This window comes from Dermochelys coriacea, chromosome 3 (assembly GCF_009764565.3).
Source record: "Dermochelys coriacea isolate rDerCor1 chromosome 3, rDerCor1.pri.v4, whole genome shotgun sequence".
Taxonomy (NCBI): Eukaryota; Metazoa; Chordata; order Testudines; family Dermochelyidae; genus Dermochelys; species Dermochelys coriacea.
Window position 1 is genome coordinate 100677844 of NC_050070.1, and position 19671 is coordinate 100697514.

The window sequence follows — 19671 nt, forward strand, 5'->3', positions numbered from 1 at the left end:
AATAGCAAAGCTGGTCATATAATAGTATTGTCAAGTACACAAAGTAAACGAAATGAAGAAAGAGGTAAAATATCTATCTTGTCTAATATTGCTCAGTTATAGGAATCTTAAATAATTGTAATAATAGTAGATAAAAATGTTTAAGTAAAAATATGGTTGTTTTTTTTAAATTGACTATGTCATTGATTTCAAAAGAGAATGTCTTGATTTTTGTGAAAAGTCGGTACCATTTGTGCTCTGATCCTGCATCTGGGTTTACACTAGCAGAACCTGATGTAGGGTTAGAGACTCAGGGTTCGTCTGCATGAACATTTAGTTTGTGGCAAGCTGGGGTGTAAATCTACACTGCACTAGCCTTGCATGTACTAACCGTCCATGTAGACCTTACAAATACACGTTAACAGTTGCTACTGCGCTTGATCTACCTTGTTTTGAAACGGGAGTAGATCAAAGTGCAGTAAGTAACAGTAAGTGTGTGTCAAGAGAGTCCATGTGGCACTTAGGGCATGGCAGACTAGTTTACACCCCAGTTTGCCACGCACTGAATGTTCATGTAGACAAATCCTCAGTCCTGCAAGGTGCAATGGGATTACTGACGTGTAAAGTGTGAATATGTGTAAACATGTTCTTAAGTTCTGTGTTGGATCTGGATCAGAGTGCTCCAATGAAGTCAATGGTAGGTTTGCCACTGGCTTCAATTGCTGCAGGATCAGGACTTTACTGATTATGACCCTGTCAAGGTTCCTTCCCCACTCTGAACTCTAGGGTACAGATGTGGGTACCTGCATGAAAACCTCCTAAGCTTACTTTTACCAGCTTAGGTTAAAACTTCCCCAAGGTACAAACTATTTTACCTTTTGCCCTTGGACTTTCACTGCCACTACCAAATGTCTAACCGGGATATTTTATTGGGAAAGAGTTAGTTTGGAAAAGTCTTTCCCCCCAAAAATCCTCACCAAAACCTTGCACCCCCCCTTCCTGGGGAAGGTTTGATTTTAAAAAAAAAAAACCTCACCATTTTGCATAGGTGACCACAGACCCAAACCCATGGATCTTAAGAACAATGAAAAAGCATTCAGTTCCTTACAAGAAGAATGTTAATAGAAGAAAAAGTAAAAAGAATCACCTCTGTAAAATCAGGATGGTAAACACCTTACAGGGTAATTAGATTCAAAACATAGAGAATCCCTCTAGGCAAAACCTTAGGTTACAAAAAGACACAAAGACAGGAATATCCATTCCATTCAGCACAGCTTATTTTCTCAGCCATTTAAAGAAATCTGAATCTAATGCATCTAGCTAGATTACTTACTAAGTTCTAAGACTCCATTCCTGTTCTGTCCCTGGCAAAGGCATCACACAGACAGACCCAGACCCTTTGTCTCTTCCCCCCCTCCAGCTTTGAAAGTATCTTGTCTCCTCATTGGTCATTGTGGTCAGGTGCCAGCGAGGTTATCCTAAAAAGAAAAGGAGTACTTGTGGCACCTTAGAAACTAACAAATTTATTTGAGCATAAGCTTTTGTGAGCTACGGCTCACTTCATTGGATGCATTCAGTGGAAAATACAGTGGGGAGATTTATATACACAGAGAACATGAAACAATGGGTTTTACCATACATACTGTAGGGAGAGTGATCACTTAAGATGAGTTATTACCAACAGGAGAGCGGGGGTGGGGGGGAACCTTTTGTAGTGATAATCAAGGTGGGCCATTTCCAGTAGTTGACAAGAACGTCTGAGGAACAGTGGGGGCTGGGGGAGGGGGGAATAACATGGGGAAATAGTTTTACTTTGTGTAATGACCCATCCACTCCCAGTCTCTATTCAAGCCTAAGTTAATTATATCCAGTTTGCAAATTAATTTCAATTCAGCAGTCTCTCGTTGGAGTCTGTTTTTGAAGCTTTTTTGTTGAAGAATAGTCACTCTTAGGTCTGTAATCAAGCGACCAGAGAGATTGAAATGTTCTCCGACTGGTTTTTGAATGTTATAATTCTTGACGTCTGATTTGTGTCCATTTATTCTTTTACGTAGAGACTGTCCAGTTTGGCCAATGTACATGGCAGAGGGGCATTGCTGGCACATGATGGCATCTATCACATTGGTAGATGCGCAGGTGAACGAGCCTCTGATAGCGTGGCTGATGTGATTAGGCCCTATGATGGTGTCCCCTGAATAGATATGTGGACAGAGTTGGCAACGGGCTTTGTTGCAAGGATAGGTTCCTGGGTTAGTGGTTCTGTTGTATGGTGTGTGTTGTTGCTGGTGAGTATTTGCTTCAGATTGGGGGGCTGTCTGTAAGCAAGGACTGGCCTGTCTCCCAAGATCTGTGAGAGTGATGGGTCGTCCTTCAGGATAGATTGTAGATCCTTGATGATGCGTTGGAGAGGTTTTAGTTGGAGGCTGAAGGTGATGGCTGGTGGCGTTCTGTTATTTTCTTTGTTGGGCCTGTCCTGTACTAGGTGACTTCTGGGTACTCTTCTGGCTCTGTCAATCTGTTTCTTCACTTCAGCAGGTGAGTATTGTAGTTCTAAGAATGCTTGATAAAGATCTTGTAGGTGTTTGTCTCTGTCTGAGGGGTTGGAGCAAATGCGGTTGTATCGTAGAGCTTGGCTGTAGACAATGGATCATGTGATGTGATCTGGGTGAAAACTGGAGGCATGTAGGTAGGAATAGCGGTCAGTAGGTTTCCGGTATAGGGTGGTGTTTATGTGACCATCCCTTATTAGCACCATAGTGTCCAGGAAGTGGATTTCTTGTGTGGACTGGTCCAGGCTGAGGTTGATGGTGGGATGGAAATTGTTGAAATCCTGGTGGAATTCCTCAAGGGCTTCTTTTCCATGGGTCCAGATGATGAAGATGTCATCAATGTAGCTTCTTAACCCTTTACAGGTGAAAGGGTTTTTCCTCTGGCCACGAGGGATTTTAAAGGTGTTTACCCATCCCTTTATATTTATGACAGGTTCCCTGATTCTGGAAAGTACTAGAAAATATATGCTGAACTTTAATGTACAGTAGTTGTCAAGTTTTGTGCAGCTCCCTTATATTCTATAATTGGCAAATATGTAAATCAATTGCCAACCTAAAGCTTAAGGACAACACATCCTTCTGCAATCAGTGGCAGGAGTAGAGCATGGAGCTGCACTAAACCTGGCAGCTGGAGCTGGGATATGGTAGAAGAAGTCTGTGGGTTTCTGCGGATAGCTGGGTGGATGTGTGTTGCCGGGACAGGCTGGAAGATTGGCAGTTTCAAGAGAAGCTGGAGGAAACTGAGGCCTACCTGGGCCTCTCTCCTTAGGCCCATTTCCTCAGTCCCATTGGACGTGTGATCTCTCAAGTAGGCTGCAGGAAGATGCAACAGGGCTGCCTGCCAAGCATGTGCTTAAATATTATCCTGAAGAGGGATGCTTTCCTAATTGAGGCCTCTATCTAGCATAATGATCTCATAGTTGATATGAAAAAATAGCAAAAAAAATTATATTTATAAAGCTGTCACTCTTTGTGAGTCTCCTCTTTAATAGAGTTTCCTTATTTAAAACTGTTTAACTGTAGCTAATGGTTTAAAAATCCATTTTCTGTCAGAACCAGCAGGCAGAAATATTCAGAAATCTTGGCAAACAAAATATAGCTTTACGGTGAGGGAGCACTGTGCTTAAAATTGCAGTAAAGGAAAATTCTTTTCAGTCCCATGATGACATAAAAATTCTGGGTTCTTCTAATACATCTGCTGTGTTTTTGAGCAGCATCTTTCCAGCTGTTGGCAAGTTTATAAGGATGTTTGACAGTAAAGGCAAGAATTTGAAAAACCTCAAGGGGTGTGGTTGGCTGCATCTGTGAGACAGTTCATGATATATGCATTTGAGATGTGAAATGGTTTACATACTATGAAACTTATAGGATCTGTGAAATTCCAATTCAATTTCCATTAAACAGTTAATGATTCCTTTTAATCATTTAAGTGTCTTTCATCTTTAGAGGGGTTTTTCCCCCCTCTTTAAATGGTGTGACTTATAACATGAGTCATTCTATACATGCAATATTTGGATTAAAGAAAAGCACTTAAATGCAAAACATTTCACTCCTCCTTGTTATTGACAGTTATATGGAAAGAGAGGTGCTGTCAGCATGTTGTATAGTTTCTCATTTGTCATCTCTTTTGTATAATACCTGACAAAAATCTACATTAAAATGGAATTAAGTTTGAGTGTAACTTAGAGCCAAATACATTACACAGATGTTGTAATTATCCCAAAATAAAACATTACAAAACCAGGAAATATAGAGTTATGGTTACACTTACAAGAAATCCAAACATTTTAAGGTAAGAAATGCACAGTTAAGGCACTTGTGACAGGGTGGTTGTTTCGCTCTTTCAAAGTCCCCAGTAACTCCATACAAGATTTCCAAGTATAAATAGCCTTTACATAGTTAATATATTACAAAAAACCAGCCCTGTGCATGTAAATCATAACAAAAGTCCCACAACTATAATACAGAATTCCTCAGCACAGTCCAGAGAAGTACATTCAATCTTTCAGGTTCCAGCAGTTCATCAACACACCAGGTAAAGCTCCAGCATCTCTCACCATGCTGAGGCTCTGTGGTACAACTCCATTGCCTGTCAGCACACCTCATCTCTAAGGTACAGTTCTGGCAACTCTCATAATGCTTCACACCAGCCCCTTTAGCTGGGGTGCTTCCCTGTTCTTGATCTCAGGTATGGTTCTAATTCTCACCTGGAGACATCAGTGGGCTCACCCTTTCATTGTTCTTCAGCCTTCTAGCTCAGATAGCCAGCATCCATCTCCCTCTGCTGCCCTCAGCCTTTGGATCCTCTTCTGCCATGGCTTTCTGGCCTGGGGAACTTTGTAGGTGATCCACGCACCTGCAACTGCATTTTGCTGTCAGCAGCCTGATCTGGCTTCAATGCTTACTAGGGAACTCTCACTGTTCTCACTGTCAGAAGCATTACCTCTCTTGCCCCGGCTGTGATTCTCTTCCTCCCGCCACTCCCCAAAGCTCTCAATCCACCTCAGCTTCTCTCTCTGGATTCTGTATCCTCCCTTGCTGTTTCTCATTTATAACTCTGGGGGCAGCTCTACCCTCCTCATTATACCAAACTAGGGGGCACCCAGAGTGGAACAGGAGAGCTGGGCCCCATTTCATTTAAGATGCTAGTTACCCTGTGACAACACCCACATATCCTTAACTCTGTCCTGTAGTTATGCCATGCAATAATCATAAGATTATGCTTGACATTTTACTGTTTGTGGATTTAATTATATTGATTAATATTGTTAATATTGATTAATATTGTTGCCAAGAAGGCCAATGGCCAATGGCCAATGGCATTTTGGGTTGTATAAGTAGGGGCATAGCGAGCAGATCGAGGGACGTGATCGTTCCCCTCTATTCGACACTGGTGAGGCCTCATCTGGAGTACTGTGTCCAGTTTTGGGCCCCACACTACAGGAAGGATGTGGATAAATTGGAAAGAGTACAACGAAGGGCAACGAAAATGATTAGGGGTCTAGAGCACATGACTTATGAGGAGAGGCTGAGGGAGCTGGGATTGTTTAGTCTGCAGAAGAGAAGAATGAGGGGGGATTTGATAGCTGCTTTCAACTACCTGAAAGGGGGTTTCAAAGAGGATGGCTCTAGACTGTTCTCAATGGTAGCAGATGACAGAACGAGGAGTAATGGTCTCAAGTTGCAATGGGGGAGGTTTAGATTGGATATTAGGAAAAACTTTTTCACTAAGAGGGTGGTGAAACACTGGAATGCGTTACCTAGGGAGGTGGTAGAATCTCCTTCCTTAGAGGTTTTTAAGGTCAGGCTTGACAAAGCCCTAGCTGGGATGATTTAACTGGGACTTGGTCCTGCTTTGAGCAGGGGGTTGGACTAGATGACCTTCTGGGGTCCCTTCCAACCCTGATATTCTATGATTCTATGATTCTATGATTTTTAAAGACTGATTTTTCATATTTTTTCCTTTCATAGTTTCACTTCAATTGTTTTCGGGATAAGAATTTTGTTGTTGCTTATGGATATCTTAAAAAATGGGTGAACTCTAGAGCTGCACATCCCATTGGATAACCCTCTGGAGAATAGTTACATAATGATTTAGAAAATCCGACCGTGTTAAATTATAAACAGTTTACTCTTGCAACACATAAGTCTTGTTGCCTGCTTCAGTGCTATGTATTTTGTGTGTGTATGGAGTGGTGCAGTTTAAAACCAATGAAGTTCCACGAAAGCTTATGCTCTAATAAATTTTAGTCTCTAAGGTGCCACAAGTACTCCTGTTCTTTTTGCGGATACAGACTAACACGGCTGCTACTCTAAACAAATACACCTCTAACTCAGTGGGTGAAATCCTGTCCCATTCAAGTCAATGGTATTTTTGCCATTGACTTCCATAGGGTCAGTATTTCATCCAATATTGCCATAGCTAGAACCACTGTTTCAGTCCAGCAAGGCAATTCCTTTGTTCCTACGAATACAGTTTGGTAACATGGTTAAGGTACTGTTCACACTATTCTGTTGTTACTGGGTGAGGGGACAAGTGTTTTGTAGCCAGGTCTACAAACACTGTTATATAGTAGGGCCTTTATACTGTGCTTCCATGATAATACTGTGCTTCCATGATATTGCAGTTATGGGACTGGCAGCCAGTGTTTACATGCCATAGAATAAGCAATTGCATATGTTCTGTGACTATGGGATCACTCCTTCTAGGGGCAGAATGGACTTTCCTTCATGCCTTTCATTGTTTTCTGAAGGCATCTGCATATTCTCTGTCGCGTTTAAAACTTGATCTGGAGTTTGTGTAGAGTGTTCTTTCAGACGCGCAAAAATCTAGCAGGTTTATTTTTCATGAGATTCCACTCCCCCCCTCACCCCCCGGGTCAAAGATGTTGACCTTAAAGAGCTTAAGAAAAATCAGTTGAGATGAAAGTGAGAAATAAATAGGGCAACGCGGAAAAACAAACAAGCATCAAAACCAGACAACCCAGAAACAAGAGGAAAAGACAGAAGGTTTGAGAAATATGGCTTTATTCAGCATTCCTTGCCTGCTGGAGTTTCAGTGCTGAAGAAATACAGGATCTAGCATCATGGATGAATATTCATCCTGTGGATGAAAATCACCTACATGTTAAAAGTGAACTGCAAAGCCTTTTAAAAACAGCCAAGATCCCATGTATGTAGAAAGCTTAAAACCCACAAACTGTTTTGAAAGAGTGAACTTGAGCCTGCAACACTTACATGAGCTTCTTGGAACAGGGACTATCTTTATGTGAGTCTTTTACAGTATGGAGCACTTTTTAGAACTTAACAAGTAATGATCTTTATTCTCTAATGTCAGTGGGATGGCTCATGTGAGTAAAAAGGAGTAGAAATTCATTGAGGATACAATTTTGATCCGAAGAAGCACTATTTGCCCCATACAAACATCCACCAGTTTGCAGTACTGGGCCTTTAGCCCTTCACAGACTTATCAAATCTTGAAATAAATTTCTTACATTTTCTTGCAACTGTTGATAGCACCATGAAAAGTAAGGGTCCAATTCTGCTCTTGCTTAAGATGTTTATAATATGGGAGCATAAATTCACGATTTGGAAAAGCAAGAGAAGGGGGAATGGAATAATTTTTAACTATTTTATTTTCTGATGTAAATGTATTGGTAATGTATAAGGCCGCAATCCTGCAATTTGCAGGATATAGGCATTTGTCAGCATGCACATCTATAACTGATTTCAGATTTTATGTTTTACATTTTTAAAAAATGTTTCTTTTAATAGACATCAGTTTAAAAATCACACTTTGAAATATTTTTAGCTACTGTTGCTAAAAGTAACACCTTCAGTTACTGAGACTGATATTAGATGGATTGTTTCTCAGGTTCCTTCCTCCAGCCCCCAGTGCATTTGTGCATTTTTCAGCATTTTGTGCAACACCAGTTTAATTTATGATTTTTTTTAAAAAAACAGACCTTATCTCTGAATATGTTGTCCCTTGTGATTCTCTATATAAAGAACTTGGAAGAAAATAGAATTCCTACATTAAAAGTGAACAACAAAGAATAAGTAACTGTGTGTCTTACACTCTCTTCCTTTCTTATGCATGAAGTTAGCCTCATTTGTTTCTTTGTCTGTTTGTCCGTCTCTGTGTGCCTATTATTTACATTAGCGATATCAGGCCTTGATTTCCCTGTTTATGGGCTTAGTTTTGCAAGGTGTATGCAGGGTCAGTCCAGCAAAACACTTGAATTTACAAAGTAGGTGTCTCACTTTAAGCACATGAGTAGTATTACTGAGGTCAATGGACTATTCATGTGCTTAAATTTCAGCATGCCGGTTAAGTTAAGCATTGCTAGGATGGGCCGGAGCGCTCAGCATCTGGCAGGATCAAATCCTGTGCTGAAGAGCTCTGTCAGTCTTTGGAGGATCTGAACAATTAGATCATAGTTTGAGGCTGAAACCTGAACTTCAGATTTCTTATTTGAGGAGGGAGAAGATGCTGACTCTGGGCTGTTTTATTTCACAGGTATTTCGCAAATGACCTCCTCACAGAGTAACATTTGAGTATCTCAACAACTCCTTCCGCCTTCAGACAGGGCTGGAAAAGCTGCAGTTCAATTTCTAATGTAAAAGCTTAATATTTTTTTTGCCACCTTTATACAGGACACAAACCTCTTTTGTTTGGCTATGCAATTCACCTTTAAGTATATTCTCAAGGAGATCAGTTTGAAGAAACACTTATCCTGATTGAGGCAAAACCTTACATTTATAGAAAAAGGTTTATTTTAAAAATTTAAAGTGACCCAGACAACGTGGTCCAGAACATGAGCTTCATTTCAGCTCCATGTGGAGAAGACAATTTGCTGAGACTTTCAGTTGAATATTAAATTCCAAACTATGAACCATTGCTTTCCTCATAGCAGAAGGCAGATTTTATGGCAGCTGGACTGTTTCAACAAGACAGTTTGCAGAGAGGAAAATAAACAATGGCTTGTGTAATTTGTTTATTGCATTTATTTATCAATTCATTTATTATGCATCTAAACAGGCAGAATTTAAACTTGACCTGTACTCAGTTATCTATTTAATATGTCAACTGTTGAGATGTTGATGGAAAGTTTTGTTAACCATCACTGAGTAACTTGTCATCCCTTTGGACTTATAATATGGTTTTACATGATACACATACGAGCATCCTCACTACTAAGCAGCATAACAATATTGATGCTAAATCTGGTTAATATTCAGCCAGCAGAGAGTTTAGAAGGAATTCTTGCTATTGCACAGTATGTCACTATGCTGTTAGACAGACAGACAGATCGATATCTTTCTTTTGCAATGGGATTTATGATACATTCTTCCTCTCCCTACAAAATTTAGTAAGAAGACAGTTCTTGGGATTTAAAGTGGATTCTGATATGCACAGAAACCTGATTTAAGAGAGAGAGATTAAAGGCATTTTGTAACCAGAGAGTCTCCCTCAGCAACAGGCAGATAAATCTTTAGTAGCAATTTTGCTAACCTTTCTCTGAGAATTTTTACTTAAAAAATACTATTGCCATATTAATCCAATTAGACTTTAAAAGAATCTCTCATGAGTAAGGCTAAGATTTAGTCATGGGTATTTTTAGTAAAAGTCATGGACAGATCACAGGCAATAAACAACAGTTCATGGCCGTGACCTGTCCATGACTTTTACTAAAAATGCCCATGACTAAATCTTAGCTGCTCCTGGGGCCCAAGGGCACATTTGCTCTGGGGTCCCCCAGGGGATTGACAGCTGGCCCCTGCTCTGACGGTAAGGGCTCACTGTCCCTGGCCGCCTGCTGCTCTGATGGGCTCTGGAGCTGCCCCCAGGACTGCTGTTCCGGGACTGTGCTCTGGGGCAGGACAAATGCTGCTCCAGTGGCCCCCAGGGCCAACTGCACTGGCTGCTGCTCAGGTGGCCCCAGGGCCTGCTGCCCAGGGCTGCTTGAGCAGCAGCCGGTGCAGCTGGCCCCGAGGCCACCCCAGCAGCAGCCGGTGCAGCTGCAGAAGTCACAGAGGTCCCAGAAAGTCACAGAATCCAGGACTTCCTGGACCTCCGTGAAAGACTCGCAGCCTTAACTCGTGAGTTATGTTTTTTAGCAGTGGGAGTCAAAAAAACATTTTCTGTTTCTGTTTGCAGTTTATAGAGACAAATATCCCAAACAGATTGCAGTGCTGAAATAAAGAGTGAAAAATGCCAAAGATTATATCCTAAAATAGAAAAAAGAGTCACCATTTAAACAGATTAGGACTACTGACAGTATGACATGTTCTTTTCTTTTTTTTTTTTTAATGGTTTTCCTTCGTTTTTCCATTTACAAATTCTAATAGTACAAAATGTGGCTACATAATCCACACCCTGCAAGATCGGGATTCACCAGCAGAGAGGCTGCCACAAACCCTGGGCCAAAAAAGAGATTCCTTAAGAAGTTGGTGGATGTAGACAGCAGAGGAGTGAAGGGGGAATAGGTTAGCAGGGAGGACGGGGAACAGCCAAAGCCTATTAGTGGCTTATGCATAAGTAGGGAGCTGGGAGGTTATTGCATGTCAGTGAGAAGGAGCAAGCCATATTATTAGATAGGAAAAAGAAAGGAGTGAGGAGAGATCTAATTGTCAATGTGACTATTCACATGCTTAAAGTTAAGCACGTGCATAAATGTTTGCTGGTTCAGAACCTAAGGATAATATTTTCCAAAAGGTCTAAGAGACCTAGGAGCCTAAGTCACTTTTGAAAATGGGATTTAGACACTTTCTAAAATTTTACCGTGTGTGTGTGTGGCAGTTACTCCATCTACAGAATGGGGATAGTCCCCTTGGTAAATTGTTCTATGTTCTAAAGATGAATAGTATTCCTGCCAGCATAAACCCAGGGTTGAATCTAACCCATTTAAATATATTTATATTACTGATATCCAGGAACATCACTTTACTGTAGCACTGTCTAAAACCATGTGGTATATTGGGGTCTTTATTATTTTACCAATAGGACATGTGAGTCAGGAGTTCTCTACTTGAAGCAATATCCCTTGCTGACCATCAGTTTCAACAAAGTAAAGAAATGCTTGTCATTAATCCCCAGCTAACATTAGTGCTCAAAATTGGCATTCCTATGATGTAACCTAGTTACTATGTCAGAGAAATAAAGTTCCTTAAAAACTGCAGTTTCCCTATACCATGTGTGCTGGCTAAGAAAGGGGGTAGGTATAACAATATAGATGAACCAAGCCATGCTGAAAAGCGCCTCCCTTCCCCAGCTCACCTTGCATGCACAAATTAAATTATAATTCTCTTCCCTTCTACATCTAGTCTGTTCTGCCTGCCCTCTCTCCATGTTCTTTTTATTGCCCACATTCTTTTTTAAAGTAATAATTTTTCAAATAATTGATTCAATAAAGAAAAGGGAGTTGCTTTAGGGTTTACAGTAAGACAGTGAGGAATCAATTCAAATGGGGGGAGGGTATAAGTACTAAAGCAGTGGGGAAAGATAGCTGTAGCCTGCAGTGGAGAAAATTGGAGCAGGCATGGATTAAGCAATGAAGTACATACTAGCATAAGGCCAGGGCAAGTACAATTAAAGCGAGTTCATCAGAACATCTCACCAAGCCAAAATATATGTTGTTAAACACAAAAACCAATCTCGATGCAATGCTCAGTTGCACAGCTAATTCCCAAGTGACAGAAAATGCAAAAATGAAGATTCCAACAGCCAGGTTAACTTGGTCGAATTGCACTGCTTGCATGTTTTATAGCGATATGTTTTACAGCACAAAACATTCTGTGAACAATTAGGATCAGATGGCTTTAGTCAAGCACAGATGTGGTGTGTACTAAGGAGCAGTGACAGCAATAGTGGAGTAGTGTTGGGGAGCAGTATGAAGCTGCACCACCTGGAGTGGAGCTTTGGGACTGGATTATGAGTCGGGGAACTAGGATGAGACAGCATGCTCAAATCTCTGCTTCTGGCCAGCTCTGCCGGCTAGTTCAGAGGGTTGTCAGGGCTGTGGGCTTCTGGGTGGTTTGCATTTTCTAGGAGTAGTGCAAGGGAGTTTAGGGGATATCATGGTCCAGGCTTACCAGGTAGGCTTTCTGTAATTTACACTAGGGTTCCCACTGTTACTGACCCGGTGGAGCTGAAATGGTTCTAGCAAGAGTGGAAATTTTTTTGTGAAAAAATTCTTGTGTAGATTGTGTGTATGGGAGTCTCAGTTGGTGAGACCTTCACATTGGAGGTGGTCATGGTGGAAGAGGGTGTAATTCCTTCCAGACTGTTAGTCACCTGTGAATTTGTCCCACTGGCTCCATGGCAGGCTAAATCATCCAATACATTGTCTTGTTTCTGCAGCTGTGGAGACCTGTCTAAGTTCCAGTGTTTTAGGAGCACGCTCAGAAACACACTGTAGAACTGGACACTTGTGCTGTTAGCTTGGTTTTTGCCATATTTATGGATTTAGAAATCTGCAAAAATAGATGTACAACAGATATTGGGAGTTCTAAATCTGTGCTTCTGCGGTGAGGCTGCCCAGCCGTGATGTACTGGTTCTTGTACTTTTGCTGTCATGGCAACATGCAGTGACAGCACTCTTGCTGAGAGGCCAGCAGGTGCGGCATTGGTGCCGACCTGTTGCTAGGTACCTGCAGTGTTCCCTCTGAGCTGGGTTGGCAGGGTGGCATGCAAGTGCTGTTGCATTCTAGCAGCGCCCTACCCACCCCGCTGCCCAACCCTTGCAGAGACCAACTCACCATACCAAGACAATTAAATATATAATGTAGCCAGACTTTCCCTGTGAATGTTTCCAAGCACAGTTTTAAGTAGCTCCACACTATTAGGAGTATCTATGCTTCCCACATAGAATTGGCAACAAGTCCTCTAAAAAGGCAGAAAGTCAGGATGAAAAGAGAAAAAGGATCAACAAAGAAATGAGCTGTCCCTAATGGCAGCTTGGGGATCTATTTTTTAATAACTAGGACTAAGGAAGAAACCTTTTTTTTTTTTTTTCCCCCTGGCCCCACTACTGTTTTCCATAGTTGGGTCTTTCTATTTTGAGGTTAATCTTCTAGTATTAACCCCAGCCCCAAAGCACAACTCTTGGGAGTATCACTGATTCTGACCTGCGCTTTTACTCACACACCAACTCAGCTGTAAAGACTTACAGATTCTATTTGTTAAACATTTCTGAAATTCATGGCTATTTAAAAGGCACTTGTATAGGAAGCAGAACCCAGCCTCTCATTAGGATACATCTGGTTTACAGCAAAGCCCTCAGTCATCAGCCCAGGACCACAAGAGTCAGGTATACATAGGCTGATGCTAGCCACACAGCCCAACCTCTTCCTCCAGGTGTTACCCTATCTAGATGCCAGAGACTTATGGAGGTCTCCTGCCTGAACAGCTTATTTCTCTCACTTTTTGCCTATGACCCTAATCCAGCATCTATGGAGTCAATATGGAGCCTTTCCATTGACTTCTATGAGCTCTGTAGCAGGCCCTATGTGGTTGCTAAGGGCAGCTTCTTGGCCTCCTTGAAGACCATGATGTATCAGGAGAGTGGCCCTACCTAGTGATCCACATGAAAAAGATGGGAAGCATGCATCAAGCACACCAGTGAGGGGTACTGTTAGGCACCATGCAGAAGAGGGTGGACCCCTCACTACCAATCAAAGGGTGCCTGTGACTGGAAGGAATAAAGGGGTAGAAAAGGAGGAGGGATATTTCTGGTAGGCTTTAGTTCTGTAGAATTGAATCCTCAAAATGAACCACCAGGGTTTGACCAGCTCCCTGGTCAGTAAGCAGTCCTGACTGTGTTATATAGTTCTCACAGTTAAAACCATGATGCCTGCTTTGATTCACCTGCAACTCAATTCTCAGTGGTGTTTCTGTCTCATTGAGTTCTCATTTGCAGTAGATACAGAATCATGTGGTTCATTTGATTTTTTTTTCATTGCCTCTTTTCTCTCCTCCATGTTACTTTCTTATTTAGTCATCTGCACTGGTTAAGTTATGAATTCCGGGTAACATTCTGTCTCTAACATTTCATGCCTTTGCACGTAGTTCCCTGATCTGGTTCATCTCTGCCTTCCGCCCTCTATATTCTGTGTGGTCCTTAGAGCTTGCATCTCTGTCATCCGTTATCTCAGTGTCAGGCTTTTGTTCATTTTAGATGGAACTTTTGCCCTCCTGGTATTTGAGCTGCTAATTCTTGTGCACATTTTAAAACAAAACAGTTTTTCATCCAGTTATTTACTTAGTTAGCTTACTGAACTGTGACATTGGTGATGGTTTTTGCTGCAGTACATTGATTGCCTTGAACAAGCACAGACTAACTTGTTTCCTCTTTTATGGCCCTTCATGGCCTCTCACATACATATTATCAATCTGCCAATCATATCTGCAGTGCCTTCCTTGATAGCACATGTCAAGGTTCCTTCCCCACTCTGAACTCTAGGGTACAGATGTGGGGACCTGCATGAAAGACTGCCTAAGCTTATTCTTGCCAGCTTAGGTTAAAAACTTACTCCAGGTACAAACTTTGCCTTGTCCTTGAACCCTATGCTGCCACCACCAAGCATGTTAAACAAAGACCAAGGAAAGAGCCCACTTGGAGATGTCTTCCCCCCAAAATATCCCCCCAAGCCCTATACCCTCTTTCCTGGGGAAGGCTTGATAAAAATCCTCACCAATTTGTACAGGTGAACACAGACCCAAACCCTTGGATCTTAAGAACAATGAAAAAGCAATCAGGTTCTTAAAAGAAGACTTTTAATTAAAGAAAAAGTAAAAGAATCACCTCTGTAAAAATCAGGATGATAAATAACTTACAGGGTAATCAGATTCAAAACACAGAGAATCCCCCTAGGCAAAACCTTAAGTTACAAAAAGACACAAAAACAGGAATATACATTCCATTCAGCACAGCTATTTTACCAGCCATTAAACAAAAGGAAATCTAATGCATTTCTTGCTAGATTCCTTACTAACTTTTTACAGGAGTTCTGAGCTGCATTCCTGATCTGTTCCTGGCAAAAGCATCAGCGACAGACAGACCTTTTGTTCCCCACCCCCCTCCAGCTTTGAAAGTATCTTGTCTCCTTGTTGGTCATTTTGGTCAGGTGCCAGAGAGGCATCTTAGCTTCTTAACCCTTTACAGGTGAAAGGGTTTTGCCTCTGGCCAGGAGGGATTTTATAGCACTGTGGACAGAAAGATGGTTACTCTTCCCTTTATATTTATGACAGCACATTTGGCAAATTTTCCAATAAGCACCTTTACAATTTTTCCCATGCCACTGCTTCTACAATGTCAAAATCCCCAAGGCCACTATAGAGGAGGTGAATGAGCTTTCTTTACATCTCTTTTAAGACACACCTATGATAGGATGCCTAAAAAACACTTGATAATGTTTAGGCAACTGGTATCCTGTGACTGCTACTTATTACACTATTCATAATGGTTTCACTGTTACCTAGTGCTCTGCCATCTGTTTGTTGTATCCTTCTGCTGTCTCGTCTTATACTTAAATTGTAAGCTCTTTTGAGTAGCAACTGTCCCTTCATTGTATGTTTGAACAGTGTTTGCCACAATGGGACTCTGATCATTGACTGATAGTCTCTAAACACTACAGCAATACAAACAAAATAGATATTTGTGAAAGGTGCCATACAAAATTTTAAATACTAATGAATACCCTTAAATATACTTGAGTATTCATTTTGTTTTCACTTGTCACATTAGCTGTCTGAATTGTCTACTTTTAGAAAAGCATCCCTAGGATGCTATTTAAAAAAAAAACATAATTGGTAGTGTATATATAGCATGACCATCCCCCACACACTGTAAACCGAAAGATAAGTAGCTCTGTACATATCTACACTGCAATAAAACACCTGCTGCTGGCCCATGTCAGCTGACTTGGGCTCATAGGACTCAGGCTGCAGGCCTATAAAATTGCAGCAAAGGTATTCAGGCTGGAGCCTGGGCTCTGAGATTCCAGCCTGAGCATTAAAGTCTACATTTCAATTTTATAGCCCCATAGCCTGAGCCCCATGAGCTTGAGTCAGCTGACACGGGCCAGCTGCAGGTGTTTTATTGCAATGTAGACGTACCCTCTGTGGTCGTATGAATGTTGCTAGATACCTACTGCTTCAATCTATTACAGCTATCTTCCCCCCCCCCCCCCATATATTTCTCCCACCTTCCCAACTTCTTCACTTAGCTTTCCCACACACAGCTGACAATCCAGGAGCGTTTTCTTAGAAAAGAAAAAGCCCACACTTACGTGCTGGTGCTTTGTAGTCTGCAGAGGCAGATTTATTGACCTTCTTTTCTCTTGAGCAATGTATCAAGAAATTGGGTTACTGATTTAGAGATAGAAAACTGACTAATACCAGCAATCCTCTGTGATGGTCTGAAGAGACCCTAAAGCAAGAAACATACTATAAATTTTACAGTAACTGGAAAAACATAATTCTAGATTCTCTTTCATGTGGCCTTTTAACTTCTTATTGAAATAATCTCTGGGTTGCTTATACGAGTATCACAATCCAAATCATCAGCTTTTAATAAGATTTCCTGAATAGTTTAAGTTTGCATTCTTTTTCATTTCTAATTTCAAAACAAATGCATTATTTATATTTTAGGTATCTGATTCTGATCTTTACACTAAATTGGTGTAAATAAGGGACATCTCCCATTGATAAAAATTAATTGATGTACATCTTTGTAACTGAGAGCAGTCAGATTCAGGACCAAGATAAGGTAGCTTATTAACAACATAGGGCCAGATTCTACCTACAGGTAGAAGTGGGTCCCCAATAGCTCAAAAAGAACTTTGCATGTGTAACTGTGAATAAATTTTAACCTATGATGTGCATTAATAAAATCTGACATAACAAGTGACCCATACCTAAATGAAAGCTTTATGTACTGCCGATCAATTCCAACATCTGTCTGAGCGAGGTTGAGGTCCTGTCCACGAACCACATAATGCATCTAATTTATGAGAGGCATAAAACCAGACTCTGTGAATGAAGAGCTTCTATTTTCAGCTGAATACAGGACCTGAGACACATCCATTGTTAGGTCTATAACTGGTACCTCAATTCTTTAGCCAGTATTCTATTTATTGTTCTTCATATATTAGGGACATTCTCATTTTTTCTCAATCCTGGTTGCCTACAGTTCTACAAACTCTTTAGCAGGAAACCTGTCTGTAGTGGTAGTGACTGGTACAACTGGTACTGATATTGAATGTGGTGTGATACATTTTCCACAAATAGCTGAGCAGAAATATACTGATTTATAGTTGCACAACCAAGCAACAACAACTTTGCCTTGTTTTAGAGTGGCTACACTCTGGGACAGAGCTGGAGTGAGAAATAGGTATTTGAAATTTAGTTCTGAGTGCATACTGGACAGTGAGTTCGGTCTCAGGGAGTGCAAGGGAACCCTGGGTGCTCTGTGGCAAAGTAGGTAAGGGATACGAGGTGGGAACAAAGGCTGACTGGTTTGGGTTGAGGAAGGGAAACAGGTATCTGAGGAGGGAAGGCAGAATGGTGGAGGGAGGGCTATCTGAGCAGAAGCAGGTCTCTGTGTGGACAGGAATTGGACCACTGGGTGGGTGAAGTAGAAATACAGTATGCTGGCACAGGAAACTGTTCTTCCTTAATACCTCATTGGCCCTTATTCTAGCTAGGGTTTTTAGATGCCTGAGTTGGTGGGAATAGGAACTTCCCTCACATGGAAGAAGGTACAAAGGCACTGGATGGCTGCACTCCTCTTTTCTTACCACAGCTTCCTCTTTCTAGCTTCACGTTGTTGCTGCTGGTTTTCATCAGTTCAAGCAGAGGGGTGACAAAGTCAAAGGATCAGCCCTAAATCCTGTGCCCTAACATCGTGGGTGCTGATAGGGTTATCTAATGTAGAAAAAAATAGCTAAGCAATTATATATTTGCTGAAGGGAATTTTGCTGCCCAAATCCCTATGTACCATTCTGATAATGTACCCCTCTATGTTTCAGCATGACTTTCTCCTAATGTCTCATTACTGATATGTTGTTTTGCTCCCTGCAGATTCTTGCCATCTGCAGTTTTGAGCATTGTAACCAAAGTGTGGTCATTCTATGTCATTTTAACACTAATGGTAGTGGGTAAGGTCCCATTTCAAAAGCGTTTGTGAGAAGAACTCATTTGTGAGTGCCAAATTTAGGCTTCTTAAATATTTCTTTATATTGAGATATTGACATTCCCATAAGTGCCCTCTCATGATTTTGTATATATGAAATATTAATTCACTGTTTTTGTATGACTTAAACTGATTCTGAGAGACAAGTGGGTGAGGTAACATCTTTTATTGGACCAACTTCTGTTGATGAGAGAGACAAGCTTTTGAGCTTACACAGCTTTTCTTCAGGTCTGGGAAAGGTACCGAGACTGTCCCAGCTAAATACAAGTTGGAACAGATTATTTAGGATAAGTAGTGAACACATATTATAAAAGACCATTCAAGGTGAATTGGTCCATTAACACCATTAATTAACACCAGCAGTCATACAACAAAAAGGGGGGTTAGTTGGTTACAGATTGTTGTAATAAGACATAAATCCAGCATCTCTATTAAGAGTATGATTTTTAGTGTCTAGCGAAGTTACGCATTTAAGCTCCAAGGCTCATCTTTTGAAGGTGTTGTGCAGGTTTCTTATGACTATGAGGACTGAGAGGTCAGATACAGAGTGATTGTTTTGTGAAAAGTGTTCTCCCATGTGTGATATGGTATTTTTGTCTTTTATCATTTATCTGTGTGAGTTCATTCGAGAGCATAGTGGCTGTCTGATTTCACCCATGTAGTTGCTATTGGGCCATTTAGTGCACGGGATGAGGTACACATTCCACAGGTTGGAATAGGCATGTGTAGAACCCAGGGATCTTGAAAAGTGTGTTGGGGGTGGAGGTAATGACTGCAGAGATGTTAACAGGCCACTTCACTCTGAATAGTCTCTTACAAAACGTGTTCACTACTTTATGTTAAACAATCTGTTCCACCTTGTATTTAGCTGTGACATTCTGGGTATGGCTATGCTACAATGTAAGCCCAGGGTTAATTAAACCCAAGTTAGTAGACCATGGGTTTGTTAACCTAGAGCTTGAGCATGAATGCTCATTTGTAACTCCAGGTTAGGAATTGTTGAACTCCTGGAGCTCCAGAGGCTACACTGCATTACATGGGCCTGAATCCAACCACCCATATCCCAGACTTCCTATTACCCTCCTTAAATGTGGACACTCCAGCTCTTTGTCCAGGTGCAGTGTGGGGAAACTTGACTATCCACCAAACTGGACTGTCCAGAAGATAAAGAAAATTGGCCCATGGGACAGTGGAATACTTTTGGTGAACTCCCATGATACGTCTACATTGGAATAAAAGACCCATGGCATGGCAGCAGCTGGCCTGGGTCAGCTGACTCAGGCTTGCAGGGCTCAGGCTGCGGGGCTAAAAATTGCTGTGTAGATGTTTGGGCTCAGGCTGAAGCCCCTTCACAGGATCCCAGATCAGCCTGAGCTCGAATGTCTAAATAGCAGTTTTAGCCTAGCAGCCTGACCCCATGAGCCCAAGTCAGCTGACCCGGGCTAACT

General features: G+C 41.4%; 1 protein-coding gene across 2 annotated transcripts in view; it reads left to right on the forward strand.

Annotated features, from left to right (window-relative positions):
* TMEM200A (transmembrane protein 200A) overlaps positions 1 to 19671 on the forward strand; it is a 79754-nt gene that overhangs the window by 44008 nt on the left and 16075 nt on the right. The window contains exon 1 of one of the 2 annotated variants that reach the window (XM_043510939.1): positions 16681 to 16798. The exons of the other annotated variant lie outside the window; for it this stretch is intronic. The gene's annotated coding sequence lies outside the window, so the exon portion shown is untranslated. Of the gene's footprint in view, positions 1 to 16680; positions 16799 to 19671 lie in introns of those variants that run through there. 2 annotated transcript variants of the gene reach the window in all.